This window comes from Heliangelus exortis, chromosome 3 (assembly GCF_036169615.1).
Source record: "Heliangelus exortis chromosome 3, bHelExo1.hap1, whole genome shotgun sequence".
In the NCBI taxonomy this organism is placed as follows: domain Eukaryota; kingdom Metazoa; phylum Chordata; class Aves; order Apodiformes; family Trochilidae; genus Heliangelus; species Heliangelus exortis.
In genome coordinates, this window is record NC_092424.1 from 63,812,848 (window position 1) to 63,836,723 (window position 23,876).

At 39.2% G+C, this 23,876-nt stretch overlaps 1 long non-coding RNA gene across 1 annotated transcript; it reads right to left on the bottom strand.

The window, feature by feature from the left end:
• Nucleotides 1-6,658: 6,658 nt before the first annotated feature.
• Nucleotides 6,659-23,423, bottom strand: LOC139794831 (uncharacterized). The gene is made up of 4 exons (XR_011725286.1): nt 23,268-23,423; nt 22,607-22,777; nt 19,130-19,288; nt 6,659-6,931 (listed from the first exon to the last, which is right to left on the bottom strand). It is a non-coding gene; the product is annotated as an uncharacterized lncRNA (long non-coding RNA).
• Nucleotides 23,424-23,876: the final 453 nt, after the last annotated feature.

Sequence of the window (23,876 nt, forward strand, 5' to 3'; positions counted from 1 at the left end):
TAAATAGTGATAAACTTTAACAACATTTTGTGCGCAACAAAGGAGAAAAAAAATGTGTATCATAGCACAAATTGCAAGGTGGTGAGGGAAATTAAAATAAATATGGTTTTATGTAATAACATTTTAGTAATTCAACCTGTGACAAATTACAGCTCAAAAAAATCTCTTAATATTCTGCCCCAGTTGCATTATTCAAATGTTACCTTTGCTGCTAAGCAAACAATACCGTACTAATGGACACATAAATCTTTTTTCAGAATTATTTCAAGACACAAGGATTGAAAAAATCATTAAATATTTGATGACAGTTGCAATATCTACCTGATTTAAAAGCAGATCTATTCCCAGGAAAATACAGAGAGAATGATAAAGAGGAGATCAATAAAACTGATTATATATATCATATGAAGGAAATAAAATTAAAATACAGTAGATGCAATGGATTCATAAATGAAACTGCAGAGGGAATATATTTATTACCCTCATATTTTTGTTTCCATTGCAAGAAAAAAAACCAAAATAAATTCACTGGAAACATCTAAGGTAAAAATTTTACCCCACTAAAGTCAAAGGACATTTTATCACTACCTTCAGCTGGGATGAATCACCATTTATGCTTAGCTCTTGGTACAACTGGATCTTTATCTTTGTGGATGTAAAAAAATTGTTGATGGGATATAATTCATCTACTGATCTCCCAACACAGTTTTCAATCACTTAGCTCATGTTCAGAATAGAAAGCACTGTAGCATATTTCACCTGCTTTGCAGTGTCATAGCTTGCAGAAAATGAAAATTGTACTATAGATAGGATGAAGGACTATCTGTTGTTTTATCTCATTCTACCCTTGTAGCTAGGTGAGATTAAAATTATTTTAGTCAGAGATTATTGTGGTTCAAATCTGCTATATATATAAGCAGACATTATTTATTCCAGTTGTACGACAGTAAAACCTGAGGTAGGAAAGCAGAATGCCCTGGGGCAATTTGGACCTGGGAAAAACTCAGAAGGTGCTGCATGTTTCTACAGTAAACCCAAGCTACTCATCTCCTTCATACCTCAAGATACCATTTTTGGAGTGGTGCTGGTTTGTTGGGTTTGGTTTGGGTTTGGTTTTTTTTGCATAAAGAAATATGAAATGCTATCCAATATTGTTATGCATTAATTTGTGTATGAAGAGCATTAACTGTTTATTTTCTTCCTCTCTGATTTCTTCCTTTCTGATTTCTGAAGGAGAAATTATCTGATTGCTCCTTCTTCCCCATATCTGAGCATCTTATTTTGAATAACCAGAACCACAAAATAAATACTTTTCTTACCTCTTAAAAATTGCAAGGTTCTCTTCTTTCTTAACTATACAAGCTATTTCATTTATTTTTCAAGTTCAGAGCAATTTCCTTTGGCTGCTTTGGTTCTCAGATAATTCATAATTGACTTGGAAAAAAATCAAACTCAGCTTGGATCTAATCCATATCACAAGAACCAAATTACAGCTGACACTCTTGTTAGCATAGTCAGCAGAGAACCCCAGAGCTTGCTCTTATAAGCATTACTCAAGAAATTACACTAGAAATTGTGACATTCCTCCCTTGAATAAGACCCTAGCTGTTCCCAAAATTGCACCAGTTAAACCATTAGAGTGCTTTTTTGGCCTTTTTAATAGGTGTGGGGTTTTTGTTGTTTTTTGTTTGTTGTTTTCTTTTAATGAAGTATTACTTCTTTCACTTAGAAATAAACAGAAATTAAACATTTTAATAACCTGATTTCCATCTGAATAAAAGTATTCACAACAGTTCTTGTGCTGATTCTAATTCAGTTGCAAATAAAAGCAACCCATTTAGGTAAGCTAAGTCAGGACCACTTCCTCAGTGGAAGAAAGTTTAATTCTGCCAGGAAAAGGATGATGCCCTGTATCTAATCAAGGCACTGATAAGCTCTCATTAGTTTTACTTAACCTCCTTTCCAGCAGGACGAAGTGGGAACTCAGAGCTTGTGGTGTACTCAGCAGAAAAATTTGTTGCTCTCCTTTTTCTTGCTGGTAGCTGGGTCTGCTGTGCTACTCAGGCTCAGCTGCATCAGATGTCACAGGAGCACATGCACAGGACCAATCGGTGCTACTGCATCAGGTGTAAGCTCCTTGGATCTCTAACCTTAAACCCACGCTGGAATTTTTATCATTCACGTTCACCCCTTTAAAAAAAAATGGAATAAATAGCAGGGTTTTTAAAATATTATTTCTTCTTTCCTCTCCTCTTCTTCGGATTTAGTACTGTGTCCCTTAACTGCTGGCTTTCATTGAACATTTCCAGACTTCATCATGCCAGTAAATAAATTATTTTTGTTTATAACTTCGAATAGTCTGTTCATAGCTGTTAATAGATAATGTACTAATTTGAATCCTGAAAGGGCTCCAGACTGCAAACCTAATTAATATTTACTAAGCAGCAGAAATTTGTTTGGAAGTAAGCTTTTCTCTCCAACATGTATAATGCACATAGGCTCATTATGGCTTTCCTTTTTCTCCATCCTTACCCATATTTGAGTGGCTTTGTCATGACTCCCTTTTCTTTAGGCACACACATACAGACCCTCTATTCTCTTGCAAATGCCACTGAGTAGGCATCTTCCTGAGAGCCATGAGGATACCAGTGGCACAGGAAGGCTCCCCATGGCCCTCAAAGTTCAGTATGAGCAGACCTGAAGAGCCATGGTCCACATTGCATTCCTGTACTGCTTCTGCTGGTCCCATAGTTGTTTGTAAGAGACTCATTCCGTGGGCCAAATTTAGTAGTTGAGATTAAGATCTCATTTAGCAGAAGAGGAAAATGTTCTCCAGTGGTTCTAACTGATAGAAACTATATTAATTCCACTTGTGGGGCCACACTTCTGACTCACTTCAACAGGAGGTTTTCTTTTTCCCCCTGGCAGGGGACAACCTAACATGCCATCCTTAACATCATAGAGATATGGATTAAGTGGGCTGCATCCCATGGTGTAAATGCATCTATCACAAATCAGCATGCCCCCTGTTATTTAGCTGAGACCACTCCCATCTGTAGTTTAGAGAAAATTAATAATTAATAATACAAAATTAAACATCTCCCGGGAAGGAGGTGGGGGGGCACGCAACAAAAAAGATAATTTGGGGGGGGGGATTGCACCCTGGCAGGTGGAAACTTGTCCTCCCCACTCCCACTTCCTTACATCTAATCCTAACAGGATAAATTCTCCTAGAATTCAATACAGAAATGATGCAGCTGAGACTTCAGTAATTTGGCAGTAATTTAATGCCATCTCTCTTTGTTGGAGGTGCCTGGAATTTCTGTTGTGATAAAAGCTTTCCTGAGTTGAGCTTTGAACTCCTGACAGGTTTTTTGTTTGATTTTCCTTTTTGAGAGTGGCTTAGCCAGATGAACTGATATGTACACACATCTACTCTGCTCTTTCACAGGAAGAATTAGCCCATGTGAGTGTGAAAAAATTCCATGACCTCTATTGGATTTCCGGCACCAGTACTACCTTGGGCGAATGTTATGGAGAAGAACCTTCTCATTACAATCAGTTTTTAAAAAGTCAAAATAAAACACTGAAGGAATTTAAAATGACAAAAAAAGCCTTCCTTTTTACAGCATGATCTATTATAATGGTTTTGCAGAGACATAATCCTCTAAATGAAAAATGTAAGTAATGTCCTTCCTTGATCTGGGACCTATCTATTGCTACTGACAATCTGGGAAAGGGGGATGGAAAGCCAGACAGTAAAATGGGAGCCAAGTAAGTTGAGGTAGGGAACACTTTATGATGAGGTGAAAACTCTTTCTGCTGAAATTAGACTCATTCTGTGAGTTGCAAAGCTGAATTTGGTATGTACAAGAGAAAGCAAACACTTTTTTGTGAAACCAGTTAATGTCACTGTCCACTGGAATAATTATGATATATTTTTAACTCTGGAAGAAGAAACTATATTAACAAGATAATTTATCTATTACTTTAACATTCCAAGGTTTCATGACCTTGTCTGTGATGAAAGGTTACAACCCATAATACAGCTAACTACAGCTGAAAAGTTCTACCTTATTTTACAGTGAGACTGATCATTGAGCTGTCAAAAATCTGTGAAGTGCAGCTCTATGTTCTGAATGAACCTTGAACCTATTGTTGAATTATTATTGACAGAAATATCATTTAGGCTTTTATTTGCATATGTTAAAAAGTAAAATTTTAAAATAGCTGCCTGCATCTGAATTTTGTCCTTCAAAGGTCTAATCCCAGAGTGATTCTATTTATGTTTAGAAATTAAGTGCTTGGCTATTTTTACGATGGAAGAGTAAAGAAACTGTTTTTTAAAATTAAGATATTTTGTAAGAAGTTTTGTTCTGAAATAATAGAATGCCAAATGTTACAGGCATGGTTTTTATTATTGATTTTACTACTTTAATGTAGTGACAGGGTTATGCTCAAATGGATGACTTATAAAAAAAAATATTTCCATGATGCATACCACAGTGCTGGCCATCAGGGTTACTCTGTCTTTGTGGGGCTGTTGTTGAAGGTGTTACTCACGTTTCTGCTGTAAATTGCTTGCTTTATTTCTAAACTTGAACACCCTTGCCTTAATAATCCCTACATACAGCAAGAGCAGATAAGCACTCCCTCAAAGAAACATGGTAATACCCCATTCCCCTACAAACAAAAGTCCAGTATGAAGCATTGAGAAGTCAACAAAAATATTTTTCTAATTTATCTTTTTTCAAGTGGTTATTTACAATGACAGTTTACATCTTGAATACCTAAATCTTAATAGCACACCTCAGTAATGAAAACAGTATATCAGATGAATTCCTAGGAGAAGGATAAGAGAAAGAAGCCACTGAAGCAGAAGGGAATCTGGTACTTGGGAAAACTCTGGGCAAACCAATTAAAATGGGGGTTCATTTTACCTACTTCATAAGGCAGTAGCCAAATTAGTTGTCTAGACTCTGTGTATGGAGAGAATACCCAGAGGGCAATTCATCTCAATTAACTGAGATACCTATCTTAGACTGAGATGAAATAATGTGCTCTGAAGGTACCTTTTCACTCCACTAACTGCAAGGGGAAATTAAACACCTGGTTTAGACATTCAGCTCTTAGACAGCAGTCAGGTGAGATGAGAAATAAAAGGGAGGTGAACTGCAAAGGGCCTTTGGGGCAACTGGAAGGAGTATGGAAGATGGGAAACAAAAAAATTAGTTAATCAAGTGGGCCTAGACAAAAGGATTTGAAGAACAAAACCAAATTACTTTGCAGCAACCAGGTAAGTCTGACTGGTATAGAAGAAAATACAAAGGTGGCCAGAGGAGATGTTTGCAATAATCAGTGCAGAAGTCAATGCATGAATACAACATTCTTCTGTAGGGATTCAAAAGGATTGCCAGTCTCTGGGATATTGTGAAAATACGAAGTGTATTCAACAACAGTATCTTCAAAAGATGAGAAAGGCAATAAAGGTGAAAATAGGTTGTATTTTTTCTTCAGTGGAGACAAAAGATATGATATGCAAAATGAAGTGAGCAAATGTATTTTTTTTTCTCTTTGAACTGGATCTAGACCTCACAATGAGAAGTATTTCATTATGTGCTAGCACGGATTTTTTCTGGTTGCCTATTGGGGAATAATTGCAGACTGAGGTATAAGAAACATTTAAGCAGGAAATCTTTAGTAATATGCTATCTATTTTAATACAAAAATCTGCTTCCTGGTTACCACCTAGTCTTAACAGTCTGACCACACATTTAATGCTACCAATCTGTAATGTAACAATAAATGTTACGTAACCCAGACTAAGGAAGAGCAGAAGATTTGATTTAACCAAATCTTAATTATAAACTGATAAATATTGAGTGACTGCAATGGCTTTCAAGGCTGATGGCTCATTTGGATGTTTTGGGAAATTGTGCTAAAATACTATAAAAGCCTGTGGTGACCATCAATACCCTGTGTTATTTGAAACCAGTCAAAGGGTAATTGAACGCACTATTGAAGCAATTTACTGATTTGTGACTCTTAAGTAAATATTTTTTATATTTTTCTTGCCTATCCTCCTAGTGAAAAATCTGACCTGTACTTCCTGAGTTTCTCTAGGCTTTCATAGAAACATAGAGTGGTTAGGGTTGGAAGGGACCTTAAAGATTATCTAGTTCCAACCCCCTGCATGATCAGGGACACCTCCCCCCAGACCAGGCTGCTCAAAGCCCCATCCAACCTGGCCTGGAACACTTCTTGGGAGGGGGCAGCCACAACTTCCTTAAGCAACCTGTTCCAGTGTCTCACCACCCTCAAATTAAAGAATTTCTTCCTTATGTCAAACCTAAATCTCCCCTCTTCAAGCTTCAAATCATTTCTCTTTATCCTCTTGCTACACTCCCACACAAAGAGCCCTACCCAGCTTTCTTGTAGGCCCCCTTCAGATATTGGAAAGTTGCTACAAGGTCACTTTGTGGGGCCTCCTCTTCTCCAGGCTGAACAACCCCAGCTCCCTCAGCCTGGCTTCACAGGGGAGGTGCTCCAGCCCTCTGAGCATTTTTGTTGTGCATCTCTGGATGCGTTCCAGGAGCTCTGTGTCCTTCTTATGCTGGGGACTCCAGAACTGGACACAGCGCTCCAGCTGGGGTCTCACAAGAGCAGAGTAGAGAGGGAATCATCCGGGATTCCTGTGTTCCTCTGTGATGTTTTGACTGTATTTTAAGCATAAGTATTATTAATCCTTTCCTGTCAACTTTTGATTTACCAAGCATTTGGCCAAGTCAATTAACAGATTAAGCTCACTATGTAATACCAGATGGCTTTATGGTTTTGTGTCCTCTCCTGGGCAAGTCCTGCTGTCATCTCTGAGCATCTGCACAGAGCCATGAGGGATGTGTTCACTTCCTATTCATTCAGCTGGGTCACTCTGTCATTAATATTCAGAGGAGGAAAAGAGGTGTCAGACAAGAGAATTGGTTCTGGCTTCTGTTAGCACATTGACATGTCAATCATTCACCCTAGAGACTGCCAGGCCCAATTTAGAACAAAAGTAACTGCTGGGCTGAGCACATCACAAAAGGAGATGAGATTTCTTTGTGTTAACCAGTCCCTTCAAGGGGTGGAAATGTAATCAGAGTCTTCCTCACTACCAATAACACATGAAACCCAGTGATTAGTGGGACCTGCTTTGAGAACAGAGCACTGACCTCAATCACGTAATGAATGATTTGGCTGCAATCGTAAGGTATTGTCAAAATGAAATTGTATTTAAAGCCCTTCTCTTAGGAAAGCAGTCCAACCCAGCTCAGTGATAGCTTGAATATGTTAAGTTCCCTGCAATTTCTTACATGACAGCTTTGATCATTCATAAAAGGTACTTTTGTTTTCCAAATTAATATAGTCACCTTTAAAAGGAAAGCCAGGAGAAACAAATTAATTGTCAAGCCGTTTGATCTCGGTGCAATTCCCAGCAGCTGCATGTGCAGTAGCCTCTTAGTGCACCCTACTGGGCTCCCTACAGAATGCCTTCTGCTTCCACGGACCACTTTTAGCAGGAAAAGGGTGGGTAGGGTGGCAAAGCCCCACATGGGCTGAGCTGCTCAGCCTAGAATAAACAGGAGTTCCTGCTTTGTAAAACCATCAAGTTCTTCTTGCTACATCTGGATCATTTTTGGCTCCTTGAGTTGACTGAAATAAATATAAGTACCAGCAATAAGAGCATTTACTATCACAGCTCTTGTGTTTGCCACCAAGGGTCAAATTTTTCATTTTTGCTTTGGTAGGCAGCTTCTCTTTCAGCAGACAGGCACACATAGGTCAGCTCTCAAGTGTCTACCATTGCAATAACAGATTCAAGCATTGCAGACACCAGTATCTAAAAGTTAAAGCTGGCTTCTTCTCTGGTATAGGCTGAACCAACATCCAGGCTGCAATTATTCTGAGGAAGGTTAACTATTTTTTCTATGGACCAGTTCCATCTTGTGTGTATTTCTCCTACTACCCAGTGATAATCAAAGAAACAACTTCTTAGGACAAGCCACATGTAAACCAGTAAATCTGTATCAGAATCAATAGACAGACACCTTTCTATACCAGCTGAAGAACTGGTCTATTCAGCTTTAATATAAGGCTGTCAAATATGTGTTTTCTTTTGTCATACTTGCAGCTATCTGCTGGTTACTACATGTGACACATGCAGCCTACCCTGAAGTTCTGTCTTGGTCAGGAGGTTGGAAACATTTCAGCTCCAGCATTTCTCATAAGAAACAGTAATTGTTTCATATACCTAATTTATTGCCTGAAGAAAAGCAAAAAGTATTTCAGTGTTCTTAATTTATTTTTCTCCTTTAGCCCCAGTGTCTACACCTGACTGCATCTTGAAAGATGTATATTCTTACTGTGGCCTGGTTTTGTAATGAAGCTTTATGGCCCATTAAATTTAACCCAAAGTATGAACTCTACATCTTTATTTCAGATCCTGCAGGAAAATAAAATAACATCAGCCAAAGGCTGAAACAAAACTGCAAATGTAGGAAACAATAACAGCAGGAAACAATAAACCACTTGTATTTTAGCCCTCATAGGTATATTTTACTAATGCTGTTTAGTGATAAATTTATTTGAACAGATGCAGGTGAGAGACAAGCTAGATCCCTCTGGTCACATAGCCATCCTGGGTACAGGGGTGAAACGTCATAAATATTTGGCTTTGACTGATATCTATCTATAATGCTACTTTAGTCATACAGTTATTTCAGTATTCAAGTAGCTAAACACTGATTGTATGGCTGACTACACCAGTTATTCTGCATCTCAACAAGCTGGCACCATGCCCACAAAAAAGACTACAAAGCAATTCAGTGAACTTTTAAGAGTGTATTTTGATCACTAGCATAAGACCATTTCCCTTTTATGTTCTAAGAGACTGTTCTAAGAGGTATTTTTACATCTCATAATGAATGTTACTATTATGTAAATTATATTTTTTCTATTAATAATACCACCTTTAAATAACATGTTCTTGCCTCTTTTATGTAGGGCTATAAGTTTACTGAAAGGATGCAGCACACATATAATGGCCTAAATATCTGACAGCATCAGCGTCCTAAAGGAAGAGATGCAGAGGAGCTTTTGTGCTCTCTCACAAATGGCCAAAAGTTAGGCCAGAACCCTCTCTGAAGCTGTCTCCTCTAAGCTGTGTAAAAGAAAACATCAAGTACTTCTTCAGCAAAATGCAGACACTTCAATATTTTTTACAAAACTATTGTGCAAAAAAATCTATGTACAGCTTAAGTCATTCTTAAGCCTGGCTTCCCCACCACCACTATATGAAGCAGCAGAGGCCAAGTACAGTACAATTCTGGATAAGTGCCATCACTGATAATGTAGTTCATTTGCATGGAAAGTACCTCCAAGAGCAGTTATGTCAATACCTGTCAAAACTAAGAGTATGTACATCAAGAGAGGAAGAGGAGCTCATTGGTAACCTGCGGAAAAGACAGGTTCAATTGTTTGTTCGACAGAAATTTTTCCTCTTCAGTTCTTCATCTCTAAAATTAGGGTGAATGTATTTTTTATGTGTCACAGAGATGTGGCAGGTTGTTAGAAACAGTATTAATAGTAGTATTATAAATAGCTTTGATAGATTGATTTTTGGGGAGATTTTAATTGCAATTTTTTTCCACAAGGAATGTTGTCATTTCAATATAAAGATGGTGCAATATTCAATGTGCTTACAATATTTTGATTAGCAGAACTGCTTTTGCCTCTGTTTCCATCATGATTTTTTCACAAGGTGCAACTGGTCCCTCTGTAATTCTCTCCATACATTTTCATAAATAATTTTATAAAATCAGAGGCAAACAGTTTGAATAGGCTTTTTGCTTTCATGTGTCTCATTTTCCACATTTTCCCTGCTCTGAGTTACGTTGTGTTTAGCAGCTGCTTGAATACTAATCCAAAGACTGAATTACCATTACCAGTTTAAAGGAGGAGAAGAACCCTTTTTAATCATGAAGAATTCTATCTGTTGCAGTACAGGAGAGTGGTGGATATATACACACGGTAGGATATGACCTTGCATTCTTTTTCACTCAAAGATTAAAGGAGTTATTTTCATATTTAAAGAACATGCACGTGCAAAGTAATTGTATCAGAATACTGAAATAAGAAAGATTTCTGAGTCAAATTTTAAAGAATGGAGTATTGTCTAAGAAGACTCATGCCAAAGCTTTAAAGAATGTAGGCAGTGTTTACTCTTATTTTTTAAGAAAATATCCAACAGAGACCTCTCAGCCACCAAACAGAATTTACATTGAAAAAAATAAGAAAAAAGTCAATAAACTGAAAAAAAAAAAAAAACCACATTGGTTGTCAGACAACTAATTGACTAAACCCCCTACATTACAACAGTATTGAAAATAAATATAAAGCACTTACTGTTTCTAAAATCAGTTAAAAGTTGTGTATGGGACTGACAAAAACAGTTTCTATCAGCATAGGTTTAAGAGGAGATTGAAGAAGGCTATACATCTTAATTTTTTATTAAAGACATAGTCCCAGCAACCTACATCCTCTTAGCAGCCAGGGTGGATTACTACTTCTCATTGTACTGCCTAATGCACATGCTGAGATTAAAAAGGTCTTCAGCTGAAGTAAATCCCAGCAATTGCTTTTAATTAGCTGCCAATAACATATACCCTTAGCACTTTGGTCTGTAGCATGACTCCAGAAAAAACCAAAGAAGCCAACTGGCCTTGTGTGGCACAGAGCAGAACTTCTTGGTGAGCCTTCTCAGCAGATGTTCCAAGAGCTACCTCTTGAAAGCGGTGTTCATCACCCTGGCTAAATTAGGGCTATATTCACAAAAGGATTTAAGATCTGAAATTCCTCTTCAGGACATCAAATCACTGCACTTAAACACCACCAGAATTCATATCCTAACAGCGACTAACACTGGGTCCAAGCTCCTCACAAACATTTTCCTGTCTCACTGCAGGTGGACTCCTCAGGGTGGTTGCTGTAAAACAAATCTCATCTCAACTGGTATCTCTAAAAGAAATGCACCATATTAAGACTGCCCTTAATCCCAACTATACTTACTATAGGATGGTCCTTACTGTCCAAATAATTTATTTACCTCAACCCTACGCTTCCCTTTATAAACAGGGAGGGGACTAGGGACAGGAACCCAAGTAGGGCTTAAGTTCTGGGTGAGTCCTTTATCTGGAGACTGCATCTGGAGGCCTCTAGGGTTGGGGATGCCAAGAGAAAGAAGGATAAGAAACTCAAATCCCAAAAGAAGAAAGGCGGCAACTGCTGGCAGAAAGCCTGGAAAGGCAGCATGAAGGGAAGACCAAACATAGGCTGCATGGAGAATGAAATCTGGAGGCCAAGCCTAAAGAAATGGTGTTGTGAAAGATGGCAGAGAGTGGTGCAGGAGGAAGGAACCAAGCCCAAGGCAAAACTTGAAAGATCAAATCTCTAAGGTGAGTACAGGAAAGGTTTTCATGAAAAACAGCTAAGAGAGAAGCCGCTCGTGGAGAAGGATACTACAGACTTGAACCATAATCCTCTCAGAGACAATGTTGAATGGGCTTTTGAGAAAAAATGTTTGAAAGGAAGAAGTTTTGAAGGAGAGAAGAGGAAAGAGTGCATCCAGCATGAAAAGACACAACACAGGCACCTGAAGTGCGTTAATCATCAGGTCAGAGTTGCTGAGCTTTATCAAGAGACTTGTTGTGGAAGAAAAGTTTCAAAGATCTCAAGAAATCCTTTATCATTTGATGGAGGAAACTATTAGGGAATCAAAAGAAAAAGCTCTGAAGGCAGAAGAATGAAGTTTTATGGCCAGATTTGGAGGAAAAGATAAAGAGGAAGAGAAAACAAGGTGTGAAAGTATGCTGCTTAATACAGCTGAGAGAAAAGATCAGCAAGCCCCAGAAATGATGGCCAAAACTATTTGTCACAAAGTAAAACACATCAAGGAAATTAACTAAAAGAAAGAAACCATCATTCGCAAAGACAAAACATGATGATGATGATGAAAAATATCAATGGCAGAAAACAGAAGCAATCAGAAGAGGTCAGAGAAGTGATTTAGTGGTACAAAATAAGGACTTTGTATAGGAAAAAAATAGAAAGAATATCCAGAGCATCATACGGTATGAGATTGAAGTGGGAGAACTGATAAATAGGTAAACAAATTACTGTATGGCTTCAGATGCCCTTTACAGTGCAGGTACTCTTAAGGAAAGATTTTTTTTTTTAAGGAAAGATTTTGTGCCCAAAAGGTAACATACCATGTATTCTTTTTTGTGATTTGTCAAGAGCTCTGGATTGCCTCACACTAAAAGTTTAATTTTATCCAGTGGCTATGCAAATCACCACCTGAACCACTTCAGTTCTGGCAGCCTGGTCTTTCTGCTTGCTGTTCTGACATTCTTTGGTGGTATGACACTTTCACAGCAATGTCCTCTACTCAGGTAACAATATCTTACCACAATACAACATCCCAGCTGGGTTTCCTGTTTCACTGCCTGTTGGTCTGTTCCCATTGCTACAGCCACCTTCACAGGGCACTTACCACCACCCAGGAGTCAGCACCAGCCACTTTTCTCATTCAGCAATCCCTAGGACCAGAGGGATGTGGGGTTTTTGTGAAATGAACGGCCACATAGGCCATATTGTGAATGAGCCATGAGAAACACTGGTAGTGTTAAACAATGTGCCATGAGAGTTATGAATAGACAATGCTGGTAGTATCAGAAAATGTTATAAGTTTAGACAATGCTGTTTTATACTGTTTTACAAACTTATGCTGTTTTAACCCTAGTGTAAGACAATGCTGTTTTATAAAAGACAAGGTGGCCTTGTAAATTATGCTGAGCTAAAGGCCTTGAAGCAACAGAAAAGTTACAAAAGAAGATGAGCTATGTGCAGAAGATAAGGAAGTGAAGAAAAGCTGTTGCAGCTAAACTGTGGACTGAATTAGCATTACCTAATCTGTATGTGGTCATTGCTATTAATTAACCAATTAGCGTTAAAGTTAAGAGTGCAGCCATCACATAATAACCAGTCACTAAATGCCATGTATTTAGTAAAGACACACTTGTTTGTATATCAGCACAGTCATGGAGGTAAATAAATGGGGTTTGCTTTCAATCACATTGATTGTGTTGGCATCTCTCCTTACCCTCTCGTCGACAGAGGGATGCTCTCATGTCTGCAGATTGACTTGATTTGCCTTTTCTCTCAGTGGCTTCTGCAACCCATTCTGTGAGACTCCACACAGCAGCTTGTTTCCCCTTCTGATGGTCTCCCACAACACAACAGGATCCATCAGTGAACAACACAGCATATTTCTTCTCATGTCACGGGGCTTCAGCACAAGATACCTCCTTGGATAGTGCTGCAAAATCTCTGCTTTCTGGCCAGTGCATGATCTCTTCCAGGACTTCTGGCAATTGGGGTTCCCCATTTGGGCTTGTTATATAGTCAACACCACCCACTTACTCCAGATGGTTTAATTTGCCTGAGGTGTAGAGGGGATCCTTTGGATACATGGTGCACCACGGGCAGTCACGATGCCAAGAGGAATTGTGCTTCTATACAAAGTGGCTCACGTCCCCTCAGATGCTGCTAACACCTCCTTTTTAAAGAGGAGTATTTTGTATGGCATTCCCATGAAATATAATTTACTTTTCAAATAATTTATAATTAAATATCTTTGAAATATATTCTGTGAAGATGCATTTCAAACATATTTAGTGAAATTGTGCTAGACAACCTAGTTAATGTATGTAATAAATAGATATCTTTTCATAATTCTCACCCCTTGCTAACTTTGGCAATTTTGAGCAGAATGAATCACTTGTATCCATAATGTAGGTGGCTGGTTTTGCCTCAGTAATGCAGCATATACTACTAGTGCAGCATTAACCTAATGCAGAAATACGTTCTGTTTCTTTCTCAAACCAGAAAAATCAGTGGTCCTAAACAAAAAACAGTTATATTTAATCTAACATGGAGCTAGCTAATACACAAATTTAGTTCCATATACTGTTGAGTCAGTGAATTAGAGGACTCATTGCAGTGGTATTTTCCTATCATATGATTAATGCTGAGTTTCAGTAAATTAATTTTTGCAGTATATTTAATTTTCATTTTGAAAAGTTGACTTACTCTATCACTCACTGCATTCTAGATAAAAACATAGTTTTTAGTTTCTGAGAAAAAAATCCATCTCTGTGGTATGGGTTTTTAAGTAACTAAGAATACTTAGGAAGGAAGGGATTCTGTTCCACTGAGTAAAATATACTCTGATTCAAAGACTCCAATGTAGACCACTATTTTTTTCATCTGTATTTATGTTGTTGGGCATAACGTTAATTAATAACCTAGGACAAACAGCAGTGCCTTCTGGGGAAAAAAAAAAAAAAGGAAAAAAGTAAAGATCTTTATTTCCTAGGAATGGAAGACTGCTGCAAGAAAGTTAATGGCATTAGGCTCTATGCCTTTGTGAGGAAGAACAGCTAAAGATGCCAAAGAACTGGCAGTTTCAGATGGTGTCAGCTACACAAGTAACAACCAATGAATGGGAAACAGACCAAATTTGAGGGCAAGCCTTGATTTGAATGTCATCAGAGATCTTGAGGGATTCTGCCTCACAAAACCAAGAGTGGGTTTTCCCAAGCACATGGCTAAAAAATAATGTCTCTTTTTTAAAAAAGAAAAATCTAAGCAATGCAGAAAAAAAAAAAGCAACTGATAGAGCTTTACCCTTTCACAGCCACTGCTGGAACATCATTAAATTAGATTTGTTTAAAAGCCTATGTGAAATTTCCTAGCTTCAGGCTGCAGCCCGGTGGTTCAAAAGCACTTCTTGCCAGGAAAGAAAGTAAAACTCTGTTTTGCCAATATAAATCAGCTATGATTTGAAAACTTGTTCTGCTAAAAATTCAGAGACCTTGTAGAAGTGAGATAACCTGTCCAAGAACTCTGTGGCTGGAAATATGCCTGCTCCCAGCAGCACTGAGGAATCTAATTTGTAAATCATAACAACAGGATATTTGCACACTTAGAAATCTACAGTATTTTCTACACTTCTGTAGGATATGCTGTAGTCATCTGCTGGGAGATTTTGGATAATCTTTCCTACTTTAAGTTGGAATCATAAAGAATAATAATGGTAATTCTGATTTCCCTGTGCAGAGTCTCTACTGAGGCACAGGCAATGGACTTTGCTGCTTGCCATTCACTTAGCATGCAGAACAGAAGCTCAGACCAGATGAATAACTAACACTTTCATACAATGCAACTCATAGTATTTCACTATAAATGCAGCATTATAACTGGTTTCTCTCTTTCAGAGAAAAGATGGTGTTATCTCTGTTACCTGAACAGGTAGCCAGGAGTCTAGGGTCTTGTAAGTTCTTTCAAGTAAACTGGCAGAGTCCAATGTATCTTTGATATAAATTAATTTATTACATAAAGTGTTCCAAGCCACCTTTCCTGAATGCAAGAGAAACTAAACAGCAATGGCAGGTTTCTCAGCACACAGGTCAACATCCCTTTCTGAACAACACCCAAACCAAAAATTTTTTTCTCTGTTTTTACCCATGCTTGTTTCTAATTGCCTCTTGTGGACTTTCCTCTAGGAGATTTCAGATGTTCTGCAACCCAGAGATCTGAAAACCACCATATAACAAAACCCATTGATGTGTCTCTATTTTAGATGGAAGCTGTTTTCATTTCAGCTCTCAAATGACTAGAGAAGCATAATAATTTCTTACCTTTATCCCTCATGAAGACCTACTGTTAAACCTAGAAGCTGGGTTAATGACATCTAGCCAACTGTAACAGCATTTTGGTTTTCAGCTTAGCAACAAAGAACTAAAAAACTTCTCATCGCTGAGAACATCAGCCATACGTGGCCCTATATCCCACCATTTATCTTCAGCAAAAGGCAGATATTGATAAATTCAGAGAAAAAGAAACAGTAGCATAATAGTTCTGATATGTTTTGGTTCTTGAGTTTCACAGTGGCCACAATTAGACAGCACAACCCGACAATGTGGGTGCTGAAGGGAGACAAGCTCACTAGTAATGCTGTCTTTGGAAATCCTCAATAAACGTGATAAAACATACAACAAATATGAGTATTGATTAATGCTTAGCAAAACCTTGAAACATGTTGTTATTTGTCTTTCATGGTGCATTGCTGGAATACTGTTTTCTTTGTTCTGTAATTAAAAAAAAAAAAAAAAGCTTTTCCTAACTATCTTTATCTGAGAAGGGAACCCACTGTCCCTTCTAGTTTTTAACTACTATGGGCAAACATCTATCCAGATGTCTGTGAGTATGCCTGTGAATATCTTGAAGCTTTGATGTTAAAGGGAACTCTGCAGAGATTCACCTGTAAAGATTGTTGTGATACTCTATATGCCAAAATCTAAATTAGCTCCTGGTTGGTTTGGATGTTCTGACAAATGCTGCAAATCTTCAGTTCAGGCTTGGCACAGTCAATCCACAAAGAGCACTTTCTAATCACATTTGAAAGCATTTACTTCCAGTAGCCAACAAGCAAGCTATGTATTATGGGGTTGGGGTTTTGTTGGCTGTTTTAAAATGAGACACGTAATTTTATAAAAATATTTTGAAATGTAAGATAAAATCCATGAGAGACTTTGAAGCTATGTTTATAATTGATTTGGATAAGCTCAGCTGTTAGGATTACTTTCTGCTTCTTTTTAAAATAACTGGATTATCTGAAGGATGAATAAATCTTTGACCTATATATTCTAGTTACTGCCTCTCTTTCTTCCATTTGCTTGTCTTTAAAGCATATTAAGCTGAGCTAACCCATAAAAATGTCTTGCAGGATGTAAGATCCAATTTTAGTCATGCAAAAAGTACCTGTGTACCAATGGGAGACAGATGGACAGATTCTTATTTTAGCACATATTGCATGGCATAAGGAAACCAGTGGAAAGCAGGACTTAAATTTCTCTCTACTCTAGAAAATGATAATGAAATAATAAAGAGACAAAACAAACAAACAAAAAACCACCTTAATGCTGCTTGCACTGGTATTTTTCATATCAGTGTTGGTTACAATGCTCTTTAAAGCTATGAACTTTACACATTATCAGTGAGAAAGCACAGACCAGAATGTGGCTGCTTAATTTATCAGGGAATTTCACTTCCTGTAGAAATGTGACAGGCAGATGAGAAAGTAACACATGGGGAAGTTGTTCTTTACAAGGAAGAAAATGAGAGGGATGTTGTGTACATAAATGTTATTGAAGCTCTGGTCCAAGGATGCGAAGCAATAATTCTTTTGCAACCAAGCCAGCTCAGATAACCTTTCCCAAAATTCGAAAGATTTCTGAGTTTCTTGACCATGTATCAGATTTTTATGCCCTTGCATGGGACTGGCAGGAGGTGAGGCTGCAGGGATATGGTCCCAGGGCAGACAGGCAGCAGAGATGGGGCCCTGGCAGTCCACAGTGCTGTAAAGACATCTTAAAGTACCAATGAGGTGAGTCGCCTGCATTCACAAACACAATAGATCTTTTTCTTCATTCACTTGTATCGTGCCTCCATCACCCTCACACTCCTTTTTTCTTTGATTAATATATCCATTTAGATAGCATACTTAGCACACCAATCCTCTCTCATCCACATGAAATGCACAGCACATTCAATACCAAATCACTCACATGAAAGAATTCCTGACTGCAAATGGAGGAATTTCTGTCAGGCCTGGAAAGTGATGTGTTTAACCATTAAATTGAACTTTTTTTTTACTTGATGTTCTCTGACATATTTCACTGAGAAGTCATTACCTTTATGAGCACTGGAAAAATTGCGAAAGAAAAACAAACAAACAAACAAAAAAACCACAAAAAAAACCCAGAAAAAAAAACAAAAAACAAAAAAACAAACAAAAAACCCATCACACACACTGCTTTAGTGTTCTTTGATTTCTCATCCTCCAAATTAATTAAGTTCCCCTTTCCCCACTTCTGAAAGAAATATCTTGAATTTGGAGAGAAAGTAGCCAGCATTAATATTTAATTTTAAGGGATAAAGTCCCAATTTTATTTTCCTAACCACAGATTAAGTTTCCCTACCAGACGTAGGCATTTCCAGACTGAGACGGGGGAGGGCACTGAAGAGTTACACATGGATTTGAAAGGGAACTAAATGCTTTGTCCAACATGCAAATTATCTCGGGCACATCATGTATCCCTCTGGCATGAAAAAGAAGCTTTGATACAGCCTATTTTAGATGATTAAACCACTTCCCTAATCTTTGGGAAAAGCTGCTGAAGCCAAGCCTTGCTTTTGTGTTTTATCATCTTTCAGCCAAGTAAGGAAAAATACATACTTGTCCATGGTTTTCTAATAGAATGTTGGTCTATGAGACAAGTAGGGACATGGTGTGAACCAGACTGTAGTATGTTTAGGCATTTCTTTTATTTGTCCCTAGTTTCAGTCCAATTAAGTATTAGTGTAAAAAATTATGTTTCTAAGGTCCTTGCTCTAACTGGGCTAATACCTCTAAAGAACTGACACGTTTTGATAATGGATTGTGAGCCTCTTTACACTTCCAAGAAATCTGCTGCAAGGTTATTTGCAAATTTACTGAACTTGCTCAGCACTTGGCTCCTTATGGGAAGCAGCGATTCATCTTCATGTGCAAAGGGAGTGTGTTTTGTCAACAGAAATTAACAACACACATCTATTTACATAATTAATTAGCATCAAGCTCACAGTAGCCTAAGAAGCTGAGACAATTCTTCCTATTTTCTGCCTGTCAGAGAATACTATCACAATGGAGAGCACGCACTGAGGTCCTTCTGAAAAGCACATCTGAATGAAGACTCTGTTTTAATTAGAGCTACTGGGTTTTTTTTTAAGTAGTGGATAATTCTGTAACTAGTGATAACATTTGTAATGATGCAGGATATAATCACATCTCATGCAATAGTGGAAAAATTTACCACTGCAGAGATCAAGAAGGCTTTAGGCATTGATATTCAATGGAGTTTTTTATTTCATTGGAGACTTTTTATACTGTCTATCATTTCTCATAACTTGTAATAAAGATGGCACATACCTGGGTGTGGTGATCAATCACAGGACAGTTATGAGGCAAAGGTATGCAGTGCCTGTAGGTTTTAGGACCCATGAGGAAAAATAATCCTAGGAAATGGAGAGATCTGAGTGCTGTTTTACAGGCCACCGATACAGTTCTGGTCCACTGTCCTGCTGAGCCCTGTTTAAAAAGATAAGACAGAAGTGAGGCAGATCAGAGGAAGGCAGTCAAGGAGCCCTGAAACACTTGAGCTGCTGAATGTATTGTATACAATGTACACATACACAGTCCATCCTCAGACCTGATCTTGATGTGCAGCCAAGTCTTCTCCACACTGTAGTTTTCTCTAAAAGGAAACCCATGTGCACGTGCTAGCCAAAAAACACATTAAATGGTACTTCAGGAAGAGGTCAGACTTTTGGATGTCTCCAAGAAAACTCTGGGAAGAAATTACTGCCTCCTATAAATAAATAGAAGGCTAAATACTGGAAAAGGGAAAGGCTAATAACTTATATGACATTGTTGTCACAAAAACATATGGTAAAAAATTGATGGTAAAGAAAATGTAGCTGCAAATTAGAAGACTGTTTCTGGTAATTCTCATAGGTTTTTGGCATGAAATCTCAATTCCCAAATAAATGCTTACATTGTCACTTTCACTAGCACACCTTTGTGACAGCAATAACAGGTGTCCTAGGGTAGATGGGGTCCCTCCTAGCCACCCAGATGACATCCTCCTGATGTTTTAGAAGGAATGGCACATGCAGGAGAAACAGGGCTAGGGAACAAAGTGAGGGGTGGAGGAGATGCCTCCCTGGATAGTCCTAAAAGGCTCCAGCCCGTGCAAAGGTGTAGTGGAACACAGTTAAGTGGCACAAGCTTACACAGAGCTTACTGCTCTATGGCCAAGCTCTGCTCTGGTTTCCAGAGGATTACAAGCATGCTGCCTGCCTTCATGGTATAGACAAACAAGGCTCCTAACAGCTCATGAAACTTGTTTCTCTCTCCATGATCACAGTTTCCCATGACAACTGTGTTTCTCCACAGGGACACTGTGCTTGGCTGCCAAGAGATGGATGTTTGTGAGTGCAGAAATTCACGGGAGCTGGACCTACCCCCAGGTTTGGGTGCTGTTGGGGTCCAAAGCTTGTGTAAAGCCAATCCGTTTTTTCCACTTTCGAAAGAAGCAACAACCAAGACTCATTGCAAACAGAAATATTAAACTTCTTTCAAATTTCAAAACAGAACAAAAAAACAGACAACATAAAAAGGACAAGCTGTGGGTATGTACCCATTTTGATTTTGTAGGTGGAAGAGAAAACCGAAATCATAACAGCAGACTGTCTTACAATATTTTTTTTGAAAGCCATACAGCTGCAGTGCTACTGTATCAGCAAAGGCTGCCCACAGAACCACGGAGTGTTCGGGGTAGGAAGGAACTGCTGGAGATCATCAAGTCCAAACCCCTGCCAGGACAGGTTCACCTAGAGCAGGTTGCACAGGATGGCATCCAGGTGGGTTTTGAAAATCTGCAGAGACAGAAACTCCATCACTTCTCTGGGCATCCTGTTCCAGTGCTCTCCTACCCTCAAGTAAAGAAGTTCCTCCTCATGTTTAGATGGGCCCTCCCATATGGAAGTTTGTGGCCATTTGTTCTGTCACTGAGAACCGCAGAACAAAGATTGACCCCCTCCTCCTGACACCCACCTTTAAGTACTAATAAGAGTTGATAAGATCCCCCCTCAAAGTCCCTCATCCTTTCCCTATAGAGAGATGTCCTAGTCCCCTAATCGCCTTGGTAGCCCTTTGCTGTACCCTCTCCAGGAGTTCCCTGTCCTTCTTGAACTGGAGAGCCCAGAACTGGACAAAGCAATTGCAAGGACAAGGCACTGACCAAGAGGAAGGAGGGCAGCACTCCGGCTGCTGGGCCATCCCAGGAGCTGCAGTGGGCTCTGCAGACAAGCTGCCCCCCGGTGCTGGGGCTCGGGGGGCTGGGGGGGTCAGGCTGGGGGTTATTTCCTGGGACACGCCGTGCTGCCCTCACCCCATCCTCCGAATTACACACCCTTTGCTTTTGTGCGTCCCGGTTTGCGGACTGGGGTGGGCTGAGGGGAGGGGGGGCGGGAAGAGAGCCGTGGTGTGCTTGGTGGTTTTGTTCCCTTCATTACCATGCAGACAATATTTGGCTGTTCTCAAGGCAAGTCTGGGATCCCTGCTCTTTTCCCAGGCTTTCTTCTTGTCCATGAAAAGAGGGGAAAAAAACAACGAGGAGCCTGTTTGGCTCCGTCTGGCCAAGCCGTGGGCTGACGGTGATGTAACGCGGAGCCCGGCCGTGAGTGGCTGCGGCCGAACTGGTTACGCTGCCCCCAGGCATGGCGCGGCCCTCGGCTGCGGACACCTCACACCTCAGCCCCGCCGCAGCACAAAAGCTCCGAGGGGGGAGCATTCAGCGCCAGCCAAGCATGAAGCTCGAAGGGGATCTCCCCCCTCGGCACGGAGATGGCTCCCAGCCCTCAGCCGAATGCCTGCCTGCCTGCCCGGAGCTCCCGCGCTTTTTTCTTCCTGGCTGAGGCCGGGGGCAGCCGCCCGGGGCTGCGGAGGTGATGGGGATTAGCGTGAGCTGGTGGAACAGGGTTTTGTGAAATGGGGGAAATAAGCGCAGAAGAAAAGCAAATTTGGGTTTGGTTCGCAAGATACACAAGGCCAGGTCTCAAACTGATGTAAATCAGCACAGTCACATTGCCTTCGGTGGCAGACAGATTAAAATACCACAAAAAGTTGCCCATCAGCTCAGATAACTGAAGGATGTTTACAACTGTTTCACAGCTCCTTGCCGGACAATTAGTAAGACAAATGCCTGCTAACATCTCTTTAAACACAAACGTGTAGGCAGTGGGTTTAACACTATTTTGTAGGTTTTTGCCATCTTAGGACATTTCATTTTGCCTAAAAAGTATTTATTGTTTGGGAAAAAAAATTTAAAAATTAGTCAAGCCTTTGGTGATTGCTTATGATCAGCTTCTCAGTTTTGATTTCAAAAATTAGCTACATTCTCATAACTAGAGATAGGTTACCACAAAAAAAAACAATAGTTCTCACACTTGTGTGATCTTGACATATTCCTGAACTGAAAGGTCCTATTAAATATCTGAGGTTCCTCCACAGTAGAACGTAGAAAATACAGGATTTATGTTTGTTAACTAACTTTCAACTAGCTTTATTTTTTGAGTCTTCGTTTTGCCTTCACTCGGCCCATCAAAGACTGACTCCTGCGGTGCCACATCCAAATATTTTGTGCTCATGATAGTTACAGCATCTTCACAGATCCAGGAGGAATGAAACACCACAAAAGCCTGAGGCTTGTTTTCAGAGGGGGAAGATACGGAAAGCATTTGGCTTTATTTTTCTCAGAAAATATTGGTCCTTAAGTGAAAGGGGAGGAGGATGAGTGGGAAGGAATAAACCCTCCATGTCATCTGAATGTCATCTATGTCTCACCTTAAAACTGGATCAGCTTTCAAAGTGCAAGTCAACTTATATTTCAGATGCAACTTCCCAAGACATGGTATCATTTAAACTTGTATAATAGGTGTTTGATAGCATGCACTTTCATCCTTTTAAATGCCTTCCTGAGTCATGTGTTTGAAATGTGCTGTATTTAAATTCAGCCTAATTAAAGGTTGGAAATTAATTCATTATTATAATGGAAGTAAGTGCCCAGATACTTGATCTGCATGCCTTCGTACTCATTAAAGCATAGAGTCAAAGTACAAATATACAGTAAATCCCTACTAAGTAAACCCACGCTTATCACCCAGCAACACAAACATTCATTAAAAAAAATGCCCCCCTCAAGTTTTTAATCAGACTTTTAAAGTGCTTCCAAATACATTTGTAAGCCTCTTTCTATTACAAGCCATTTCTCAAGACTATGCAGGTGCTGCCTGTTTCTGCAGCTCAATGACATAAAGTGCATGCACATAAAGTGTAATGAACATTTTCATTCAGGAGATCAGAAGTTGCCTTCGAGGCAATTCAGTCTCTCATTTCCAGGTATTGGCTTTTGGAGACTGACACATAAAAAATGATGAAGGCCAACCAGAAATATTACAGCAAACCCATGCATACACCAGTATATTCGGGGTCTGTCTCTCCTTACCTTGCTATATTTCACACCTGCACACGCAAACATTTGTGACAGCAGGAAATCTATGCTGCAGAGGGGCTACAACTGCACAAGTAAAACCAGGCATTAGAAGTGCTTGAAAAAGGGAAAAGATTTATCCATTTAAAAAGTAAAATTAAAAGTAAAATGAAGAATTCTCAGAGCCTGCTTCTGTATGTTTTTACACAAAATAGAGCTCAGAAGAGAATAGTTTGGGGTTGATTGAAAAGAAATTTTTAAAAAAACAAAAACAAACAAACAACCCTGGAAAGTCTTTCCCCAAGCAGCTTCCTTTGCTAATTAATTAGTCTTCAATTAGACTTTGTTTTTCTTTTTCTGTAATGACCTCTCCCTTTTTGTTCATGGTAATTTTAATCTCAGGACTTTGCTCTTCACTGCTACTAGCTAGCATAGACTGCAGTTAGCACAAGGCATTGCCTTCAGCCCAGCCCTGTGCTGATAGGGTTTCATTAAGACTTAGCAGTTCACAGTTCAACCTCATTTTACCTTACTGTCAGTGATTCTTTGCCATAGACACTTTCCAACAATGAAAGCTGAGAACTTAACAGTGGCATCTCCAGCACCTGAATCTGTAGTCCTCTT